Below are 11,585 nucleotides of genomic sequence, written 5' to 3' on the forward strand. Positions count from 1 at the left end.
GTCTAACTAATGCCCCCGCATGTTTCCAAGCCCTGGTTAACGACGTTCTCAGAGACTTCCTGAATGTATTCGTGTTCGTTTACATTGATGACATACTCATTTATTCCAAGAACCATTCCGAGCACAAGAAACACGTCCGCCTAGTGTTATAAAGAGTACTGGAAAATAAACTTTTCATCAAAGCCGAAAAATGCAAGTTTCATCAGTCTTCACTCACCTTTTTGGGGTTTGTGCTCGAGGGTGGGCAGATTAAACCTTCAGAAGACAAGATAAAGGCAGTCTTGGATTGGCCTGTGCCCGAAAATCGTAAACAATTACAGAGATTCCTGGGTTTTGCCAACTTCTACCGGAGATTCATCAGAAATTACAGCCAAACAGCTCTCCCTCTAACCTCCCTAACATCAGTCAAGAGAACCTTCCAATGGACCCCCGAGGCACAAGCTGCATTTGTTAAACTAAAGACTTTGTTTTCCAGAGCCCCAGTGCTAATCCAACCCGATCCAGCTTAACAATTTATCCTCGAGGTCGACGCTTCCGACTCTGGTGTGGGTGCTGTGTTATCTCAAAGACTTGACTCAGATCAAAAGGTTCATCCTTGTGCCTATTTTTCTCGTAGACTTTCCTCCGCAGAGCAAAACTACGACGTTGGAGACCGAGAACTTTTGGCCATAAAACTGGCATTGGAGGAATGGAGACACTGGTTGGAAGGAGCTGAGCACCCGATTCTTGTCTGGACTGATCACAAGAATCTTGCTTACATCCAATCAGCTAAACAAGCCAATCCTCGTCAATCCAGGTGGTCCCTATTTTTCTCTCGCTTCAATCTCATTATTTCCTACAGACCCGGATCCAAGAACGTCAAACCCGACTCTCTCTCTCGTCTTTACTCCGTCGATCAATCCGAGACGCCTGAACCAGTCCTACCAGCATCCTGCACTGTTGGAGTGGTCACATGGGAGATCACTGATCTTATAAACTCAGCCCTGGCTTCTGAACCTGACCCAGGTAACGGTCCTGCTAATCGAACATACGTCCCCTCTTCTGTTAGAGCTCGTCTGATACAGTGGATGCATGCTGCCAAATTTTCCGCTCATCCGGGGGTGAGCAGAACAGTAGCTTTAATCTCGAGACGTTTCTGGTGGCCAACTCTACATAAAGACGTCAAGGAGTATGTTTTGGCTTGTGCCACCTGCGCCAGAAACAAAGCCTCTCACCAACCACCTTCAGGTCTGCTGCATCCTCTTCCAGTCCCCTCGCGCCCTTGGTCCCATATCGCTATAGACTTCGTCACTGGTCTAGCCATCTCCCGAGGTATGTCTACAATCTTCACCATTGTTGACCGATTTTCAAAGTCCTGTCATCTGATCCCTCTTAGAAAACTTCCCACGGCTTTTCAAACCGCCCAGCTTCTGATCAAGCACGTCTTCCGGTTACATGGAATCCCCCAGGAGATTCTTTCAGATCGCGGACCTCAATTCATCTCCCAAGTCTGGAAGGCCTTCTGATCTGCTCTAAAATGGAAGTCCTCGCTAACCTCTGGCTACCATCCACAGTCCAACGGACAAACAGAACGTATGAACCAGCAGCTCGAGTCCACCCTCCGCTGTTTAACCTCAAGTAACCCCACCGACTGGAGTCAGTACATTACCTGGATCGAGTACGCCCACAATTCCCTCAAATCAGCCTCCACCGGACAATCTCCATTCCAGGTCAGTCTTGGCTATCAACCACCTCTTTTTCCCGCAGACGAAAAAGAAATTTCAGTCCAGTCCGTAAACCAGCACGTCTGTCGATGCCAGCGCATCTAGAGGGAAACCATGACTGTTCTCAATCGCTCCTCCGAGACAACCAAGCGTTTTGCTGACTCCAGGAGACGCCCGGCCCCCGAGTACAGTGTCGGACAGGAGGTATGGCTATCCACTCGGGACATCCCCCTCAAGGGGATGTCTTGCAAACTTTCACCCAGGTACATTGGTCCATACAGGATTACCCAAGTCATCAACCCGTCTGCCATACGCCTCCAATTGCCTCTGACTCTCCGCATCCATCCCACGTTCCACGTCTCTCAAGTGAAACCAGTCATCTCAAGTCCATTGTGGCCACCATCCGACTCCCCTCCACCCCGCCCTGGAAGTCGATGGTCATCCTGCCTTCACCGTCCGCCGGATCGTGGACTCCCGTCAGCGAGGTCGCGGTTGGCAGTACCTCGTCGATTGGGAGGGCTACGGTCCGGAGGATCGCCAGTGGGTTCCTGGCTCCTACATCCTCGATCCCTCCTTGATCGAGGAGTAAGCGCTCTCCGCCATCGACGTCTTCCGGACCGCCAAGAGGCGGTCGTTGAGAGGGGGGTACTGTTGGGAGCTGGAGAAGTACCACCTTTCTCCAGCAGAGTCCGCCGTGGATCCTCCTGAGCCGAGCCTGCGACGCACCTGTGGCTCGTTCCATCATCAGAGGATCCACACTATAAAAGCTGTCTTCAGACCTTGCCTCGACGCCGCAGTGTTGAATCTCGTTGGTTAGCACCTGAGCCAAAGAACCCTCTGACAAATCTTATTACTCTTTGAGTCATGCTTGAATTCTAATCCTTTTGTCTCTGTTTCCAGGAAACCAGTTTTTCTCCGTAAGCTCTGGAGGAGCTTAGACTGCCGAGCCTGCCCTCTGAGCCAAACCCGAAGACTCTTCTCTGGATTCCCATGCAGCTCTGGATTAAGAGCTGGAAACCAAAAGCCAAGGTCTGCTCCCTCATCAGAAGTAAGACGCTGAAGCAGTTTCTGGACTCTGCTGAAACAAACCTTCTCTGGACCCAACAACTCCTCTCTCTGTGTTCAAACCGGAACCCTCAAGGTATAAATCTGAACATCACAAACCAAACCCCATTGCTCCCAAGCTAACTGCTCTGTTATCTACACAGACTCCAGTGAACCAGTCCTCAGGCCTGAACCAGTTCCAGTCATATTCCCATGTGCTTGTGAACAATAAACTCTGTTAAACTTTTACTATTGTTTCCGTCTCCGTGGTGTTCTGCATAACTGGGTCTCATCAGTGAACCCATCATGACACTTTTCTGTTCATGCAGACGTGAAAGAGTCTTATTTGGCTTCTCTTATCTTAAAAACATGGACAAAAATAAAATACTCCTTCAGTTGTTGACTTTTACTATCAGAAACATTTTGAAGTTGTTGGATAAAAGATATTTAACTAGGGCTGAAACAATTAATCGGATTATTCTTTATTAATAGATTTTTTTTAATTACTCATCAACTAATTTAGTAATATTTTAATCTTTAACTGGAGTATTGAGACTCTAAAACATGCAACCCACTTAGTGCAGTAATTATACCAAAGTTGTAAAAAGATAAATTAATATATATAATTCCATCTGTCGCTATGCTCTACCAAGAACCCCTCAAGTGGAAAAATTTTAGTTTAGGACCAGGTTTAATAAAAATAAAAAAAAAGGTAGTGTTGCACCGATACCGACACCAGTTTTGGGGCGGGGTCCCGATCCAGCACTAAAATGGTGGTATGGGTATCGGCGAGTACCAACAAATAGGGCACCGATACCATTTTGAGAGCCAAAAGTTTATTCAACTATTGTCACCCATTCTAGGTAGGCAAAAAAAACTTGTAACGGATTCACTTTATATTACCCTATTTTCACGACCATAAGGCGCACCGTACTAAAAGGCGCACTCTCAGTTATGTGTCCCATTTCTGTATTTAACACACACATAAGGCGCACCGGACTATAGGGCGCGTTTTTTATATACAGGTACATGTCCTCTACTACCTTTAAATACCTCTACTGCATATTTAAAAATACAGCGGGGGCAAAACTGAGTATGACTGTGCTTTATTCATGTATTTATTACAAAGTATTAATCAAAGCTGGGAGCTGGCCATGAGACAGACACATCGCAGATGACAGCGCTGTGGTCACTCCTAAATTAACTTAAAATCCTGAAACCTGCCGACGGAATATGTTCGCTTTTATTACCGGTATCCTGGTGCCTGCAGTTTAAATTATTTAGATGAAAAACACCTGCCAGCCACCGCGTGAATCCGGAGGCTACCCAGCCTAGAGGCTGCTGTTGAAGGGATTTCTACTGTCGGCGCACCGCTGGTATGTGGGGGTCTGAGCGCCTCCGACAGAAATAGATAATCTGGATGAACTGACTGCAATTATTAAGTTTTCAGGTGGACTTTCTCACTTAAAAATATATTAAAACTACTTTATTCCCACTGATCACAGCAAATATAGCTGCAAGATTTAGATTATTTAGATGAAAAAACACCTGCCAGCCACCGCGGTATACGTTGAGGAGAATTAAGTTTTCAGGTAGAAAAATAGAGCGGGAGCAAAACTGAGTATGATTGTGCTTTATTCATGTATTTATTACAAAGTATTAATCAAACCCATCAAAGTCATTATCCTCTGTTTCTGAATTAAACAGCTGCGCTAAATCAGACATGCCATTTTCCCCTTCTTCGCTTTCAGAGTCACTTTCCGTGCAGCGCGGCTCCTCAGAAATAATGCTGGCTTTTGCGAAAGCTTGAACAACAGAGCCAGCAGACACGTTAGTCCAAGCATCAACAATCCATCCGCAAACTGTGGCGTAACTTGCCCGGCGCTGCCTTCCACTTATCCTGAAACTGTGGTCTCCGTCTGTCATTCATCGCTCCCACGCCGCTCGCAGCCTTACTTTGAACGGCCGCTTCACACCGATGTCGAGCAGTTGAAGTTCCTTTGTCAGACCCCCGGGATAACGGCGAGCACAGCGTTTATTTGATTCACCTTTTTTTTCCACATCGGCTGTGAGATGGGCACGCAGCGATGGTGATGCGTGGAAAAAACCACCTGGTCTCCTCACATACACCTGCCTCAGCCACGCTTTCATCATCTCCTCATCCATCCAGCCTTTTTCATTTGCGTTAATATCATATGTCATCAGAGCGATGTGTCTGTCTCGCTGTCAGCTCCCAGATCAGCTTCTCTGATTGGTTGATGCGGCGCGTCCAGCAGCAAAACTTAAATTTTTCCATCTCGAGCAGCAGCAGCGCGTTGGCAGTGCTTCAGATGCTTAAACGCTCCCGACGCGCAGCGCCTGCTGCTCAAAACGCGCAGCGGGACCTTTTGCTGCACCTATACGCGCGTCAACCATTGACTTTGCATGTAAACTCGCTGCTTCTGCTGCACCTGCTGGGTCCGGTTCACACCGATGTCGAGCGGTTGAACAGCGAGCACAGCGTTCATTTGTTTCCCCATGTTTTTCACATCAGCTGTGAGATGGGCACGCATGGAGTTACAGATTAACAGCGATGGTGATGAGTGAAAAAAAACACCTGGTCTCCTTACATTCAGCCACTCTTTCATCATCTCCTCAATGAGGTGGTCTCAAAAGTCGCAGTTACAACACACATAGGGCGCACCGCACCGAAGGGCGCACCGCACATTTTGAGGGGAAAAAAAGACGTTTAAGTGCGCCTTATAGTCGTGAAAATACGGTAGTCTTTTTCGTGCTTCACAAAGGTAGGCAGCAGCTTGACAAAGCCAATGATGGTAATGGTACAGTTCTTCATATATTAGGGGTGGAATGGTTCACAAAATCTACGGTTCGGTTCGGTTCACAGTTTCGTGGTCACGATTTTCGGTTTGGTTCGGTATATGTTTATTGTTACACCAAAAAAAAAAAAATAATAATTAAAATTATAAAAATTTATGAAAAAAATGTTTTTATGAAATTAATGAAAAAATCCCCCAAAAATTAATGAACTGTAATTATTTTTAATGATTCGCGGAAACCATGGATCATTTCCGTATGTTCTGCTGCTTTGAATTTAATCATCTCGTGCATGCCCTCTACGCTCTCCAAGGAACTCAGGGCGGTCTGGAGCGCAGCGGGGCGGAGCGCTGACGGAGTATGCTGGATTTCGGGGTTAGCCTGACATGTTGGTCATGTTGCTGTTAGCATAAACAAAACGTGTTGCACAATGCTTGCACACTGTTGCACTTTAATCCACAACTTTCTTTCCGCCGTCATCGTAGGTCACTCTAAATGCAAAGTGGTCCCATACAGCAGACCTATAAAGTGCTGCTGGCGCGTCTTCCAAAGCCTGTTCTTTCCCACTCGCCAGTCCGACACAATTCTCCACAACAACTGATTTTTTTCCCTGCTACATCCGGCTAAGCTGCTTCGCTTCTTCTTCTTGTTTACTACTGGTGGTTGGCTTTGGTCACAGTACCGCCACCTTCTGCTCTGGAGTGTAAACGCTTCGCCTATGAGAAAAAGGAGCAGCGCATGAACCGAACGAAACACACGCAAATCGAACCGAGACAGTCGAACCGAACGGTTCGGATGGTTTTCATAAACCGTTCCATCCCTATCATATATACACGCACACATCAATTTCGAACAGATGGTATCGGGCGATACTGCACAACCAGGTTTAGGCTATCGTATCAGGGACAAAAAATGGCACAACACTAATAAAGTCTCCTTTAATTAACCTTTGGCTATTAGATTATTAATTGATTAACCGAAAACATAATCAACAGATTAAGCAATTTGCAAAATAATAGTTAGTTACAGCCCTGCATTTAAGAGTAAACCTAAATATTGTATTTCTGTTACTTGTCTTTGGTAATGAATTAAGACAGTTAAGGCCAACTTCCTGTTTTTGTTAAACCAAAGCATCCCTGCAGCATGATGCTGTCGCTATCCTGAGGTGTTGATAGATATCAACAGAATGTGTATTCTATACTTGTGGGCTAAAACAATCACTCAAAAAAGATGTCTTGGCACAATCAGATAGAATCAGAGCCTATAGGATGTATTGGAATCTAGAAGCCAATATAAAACTTCCTTCGTCTGTTTAACATTTTCATGCACTATTGTTCAAGATTCCAGTTTGCTGAAAAATCATTAACAATTCTAGAAATTTGTCAAATTGCATCATGTTACAACAACAACTGCTACCACAACCTGATTGGATTGGAATAAAAATAACTAGTGTGCCGTCCATTTGTGTTAAGCTAAAGAAACGTATCCCTACTAGCATAATGCTGTTTTGTGCGGATTAAATGGGTGGCAAACAAACAATCAACTTACTGGTTTGTTATATTTCATAACATCTGCTTTAAAATGATATTGGGCTATGTTACCACCATCCACTAGAGGGTGCATGATTCTTAAACAGAGCCTCACCGGTGTTTGCAAGAGAAGGGAGGGCAGGGAGAGGCTTGATAAAGCAGAAACATTAATGGATTTAGATTGGGATTAGGGATTATACACCACTAAATGGTGACAAAGATGTAGAACATTATTTTTGTGGTTCTGTTGGTATCTCTGTTTCTTTCTCTGTGTGCGTCTGTCTCCTGTAACCCCACTGAGCCTGGTTCTGCAGGTTTCTTCCTGTTAATATTGAGTTTTTCCTCTCCACTGTCACTACAAGCATGCTTAGTATGAGGGATTGCCTTCGAGTCAAAAAATCAATGAAATCAACTGGGTTTCCTTTGAAAACTTTGAATCAATCTGACTGTCTGATCTAGTGAATTGCAAAGTGCCTTGAGATGACGTGTTGTGAATTGGCGCTTTAGAAATAAACTGAATTGAAAACACTGGATAAACTCTTCAGTTTTCCCCTAAATAGCTCCCATTCAGCCGTTCTGCATGAAAGGAGCAATGTATCTTCTCTGTTGTGCTCTGAAGGTGAGGATATTAGGATAGCAACATTAGTAACATAATAAGAAAAGATACTAGGGCTGCAACAACGAATCGATAAAATCAATAAAAATCGACTTTTAGAAGCGTTGGCAACGAATTTCATTATCAATTAGTTGTGTCGCGTGATTAATGCGTCATCCGCCGCCGCCGTCATCACATCCACTTGACTGAAGCGGGGGGAAGAAGAAAAAATACGGCAGAGCGAGCCAGCGCTGCAGGTGCAGTGTTGCAAACTCAGCGACTTTTCAGACCCCTCCAGCGACTATTTTTCAACAACGCGACTAGCGACAAATCTGGCGACTTTTTACGGTGTCACTGGCGACTTTTGGAGACTCTTATGTGAAAGCATGTATCGTTCCTACTCTGCCGTTGGGCGCCTCCCCCCGCTCCCGCAGGAGTCCCTCTCAGCGCTGCAGTCAGAGCAGCAGGATGTTTACCCTCAGCGTCCAGACTGCAAATGAAGCGAGCATGCACCGGGATTGACGGCGCAAATTGATCACAATAATTAAAATAGCCTGCGCTTTGTACAGTGAAAAAAGTCGTAACATGCAACTTTTATAAAAACAAACTAACATGGCACGGAACCACCATGTTTGTTTCGTTTTAAAGTGGGGAAACGTAACGTTAGTTTCTCAGGTAGCTCATCTGATGCTTTCCTTACCGTGTTAGTAGGTTACAGACAGTGATAAGGTTGGCTACTTATTTTACTTTTAATTTCATTTGAATTAGCTTAAGCAGCGTTTATATTTTCTTTATAAATAAATTAACTTGCAAATTATGAGGGCAAGGCTTTTAAAGTTTAAATCTTCTGGCAAAAATAAAGTAAAGATCCTGCAATTTATGGAAGTAAAGCAGAATAAAATCCAGCAAGATCAGTAATATGTCTATTAATTATATGCCACATTCCCATGTAAATATCTGTCTTTGGAGGATGTGTTTTTTAGCACCCCTAGTTCTCTTTTTTATTCCAAATACAATTTATAATTTGAATCACAGGGCTACTTTTATCTCTATGGTTCAGTATTTTCTCAAGTAGCAACTTTAACTGCTATACTTTCCTGTCTTAAAAGGCAGAACTCTTCTAGTCTAAAAAAAAACCTCATTTGTTGAAATGGGGGGGCCTATTGTTTGAACCCCTTAGGGGCTTTTAAAAAAAATTTCTTTTTTTGCACTTTATCAAACAAAGTAGCCTATATTTTGTGGATGTACAGCTACATTTCTCATGTAAGTTTGCGTAGTTTTAACACAAACATTTATTTTTCATATTACACCAGTACAGTTAATGAGCAACCTGTACTTGTGTGCTTGTTTGTTCTGTCTAAAATGTTTATTTTGGAATAAAGAGGTTAATATAAACAATATTTTTGTCCGATTCATCTATTAATCGAAAAAATAATCGGCCGATTCATCGATTTTTAAAATAATCGTTAGTTGCAGCCCTAAAAGATGAACTACCAATAAGCACGGTAGAAAGGGAAGTCTGTGTGTTAATACACATCATGCATATCTTAACTTTCCTGTAACCAAAACCAGAACCACCTGTTTAAAGGCACTGCTAGTAGCACAAAGGTTATCCCAGCACTGATTATAAGATTAGATTAAAAACAGTGGCGAAGCCAGATAATGTTCATGGGGTGGCCAGCCAGGGACGATAAGCACTGAGAGATAGCCGGAACGTGACAGGTGCTAAAACAAGCCTCCGGTCAATATACACTGATCACACTGGAAAATGAGCAAGAGAGACATCCATACTTTGCAGATAGGCCTAAATTCAAACAATAGCCTATGTCAGAGAATGGCAAGGTCTGCATGTAATTCTTCTAATTTCCCTCTATAAACCACTGCTGCACTGGTAAAACAATCTGGCTGCTAGGTAACTTTTGAACATGATAATTATTTATTTATTTATACTTAGGTGTATAAACTAAAAAATGTCAAATCAGCATTATGCCTCTAAGGTTATGTTGTACCAAAAGTGTTTCTTTTACTTTCACTGTGTTTTTCATGAATTTTCTTATAGAAGAATTTTTGTTATTTCTTTTAATATATTCGGGCATGTTGGCGTTTCTTATTACATTGACATTTATTTTTGCCATAAACATATCCATATATTTGAATTCTATTAGCTTGAAACGTTGATTTCACTGAGTGCTATATAAAGGCTTAAAGCAAAATACTCTAAAATCAAATTAATCAATAACAACACTTTTTTTTTTAAAGAACTTTGTTCTATAGATTTGTATAGTTGTGTATCTGGGCAAGAAACCAGTTATCTCCGCCTAATGTGTTATTGTAAGGCAATGAGGCCAGACTGGTTTTACCCGCTGGAGCACAAAGGATGGCAGGACAGGCAGGCGCGCGCGGCGATAACCAGGGTGGGAGGGGACTCACGTGCACAAGCTTCGTGCTGACAGTTTTACGTGATTATGAAGACAATTTTAATGGCTTTACTTGAACACATATTTAAGCTGCCCCACAATGACAGTAAAACCCAGTTTACCGATAAAAACACGCACCTCTCTCTGTCGCTGTCTCTATCTGACTGGTCTGTTCGTTCTAAAATTATTGCGCATTAAATAAAGAAGCGGTTTCCGTTCAGACGGACCAAAAACACCATCAGGAAGTCAGATTTACTCAACTTTAGAACCTCCATTTAGTAAGGAACTGCGATGCAACGAAAATGTTTTTATTTTCCCAAAGCACGAGCCGAATATGGATTGGTCCTCCCGTGATAACAATGGGAAATACTGAAACATTATTATTTTAAAGGAACGTCTTGCGCTTCATTAACGCAGCATAAACGCTATTCCATCATTGTAATAATAAAGCAATAATACCAGTTTTACAACACAGAGAGCATTCAGCGCCGCCGTTCCTCAATCCTTGTTTAAAACATCAGAAAATGAGTCAGGAAACTTCTTACTCAGTAAACAATAGACATGGTTTAGACGAGAGGAGGTGAAAGAAATGTAACATTACCTGCAGCTTCTTTTTCAGAATATCTTGAACGATGGAAACAGATGCAGAAATGTGTTTGCTTGCGCCCCTCCCTCCCTTTCACGAGCCCCTGCACGTGAGCGCCCCTTCAGAAACACTTCCAGCCAATAGAAAGAAAAAGACACGCGGTTACGTCACGTTCTTCCTTTTTCGGGTGAATCACGCCTCCTTGTAGAAACACAGGGAGCTCTGCAACGCCAGGGCGGTAAATTGGAAATAAAAAGCAATCCATGATGGATTATCTAAAACTAAAACTATCTAAAACTAAGATGGATTATCCATCTTAGTTTTAGTCTTAGTTTTCATCTTCAGGAGGAAAATTATTATTTGTTTTAGTCACATTTTAGTGATTTTTATATTTGATAGTTTTAGTCCAGTTTTTACAGAAGAGGATTAGGGCCACTGAATTAATAAATAAGAAAAAGTTAAATGATGGTGGGAAAAGTCAAATTTTTGATGTTAATCTTAGAATTCTGACTTTAATCTCAGAAGACTGACTTTAATCTCAGAAGTCTTACTTTAATCTCAGAAGTCTGACTTTAGTCTCAGAAATCTGACTTTAGTCTCAGAAATCTGACTTTAATCTCAGAAGTCTGACTTTAATCTCAGAAAACTGACTTTAGTCTCAGATGTCTAACTTTAATCTAAGAAGTCTGACTTTAATCTCGGAAGACTTAGTCTCAGAAGTCTGACTTTAGTCTCAGAAATCTGACTTAAGTCTCAGAAATATTACTTTAATCTCAGAAGACTGACTTTAATCTCAGAAGTCTGAGTTTAATCTCAGAAGACTGACTTTAATCTCAGAAGTCTGACTTTAATCTCAGAAGACTGATTTTAGTATCAGAAGTCTGACTTTAATCTCAG

At 42.7% G+C, this 11,585-nt stretch overlaps 1 protein-coding gene across 1 annotated transcript in view; it reads right to left on the reverse strand.

Annotated features, from left to right (window-relative positions):
- Positions 1–10,779, reverse strand: part of LOC119797416 (carnitine O-palmitoyltransferase 1, liver isoform-like) — a 64,998-nt gene extending 54,219 nt beyond the window's left edge. Inside the window, exon 1 of the mRNA XM_038306478.1 lies at positions 10,704–10,779. The gene's annotated coding sequence lies outside the window, so the exon portion shown is untranslated. The remainder of the gene's footprint in view (positions 1–10,703) is intronic.
- Between the last annotated feature and the right edge of the window lie 806 nt (positions 10,780–11,585).

The sequence above is a fragment of the Cyprinodon tularosa genome, unplaced genomic scaffold, assembly GCF_016077235.1.
Source record: "Cyprinodon tularosa strain WSP-4 unplaced genomic scaffold, ASM1607723v1 ctg582, whole genome shotgun sequence".
NCBI classification, from domain to species: domain Eukaryota; kingdom Metazoa; phylum Chordata; class Actinopteri; order Cyprinodontiformes; family Cyprinodontidae; genus Cyprinodon; species Cyprinodon tularosa.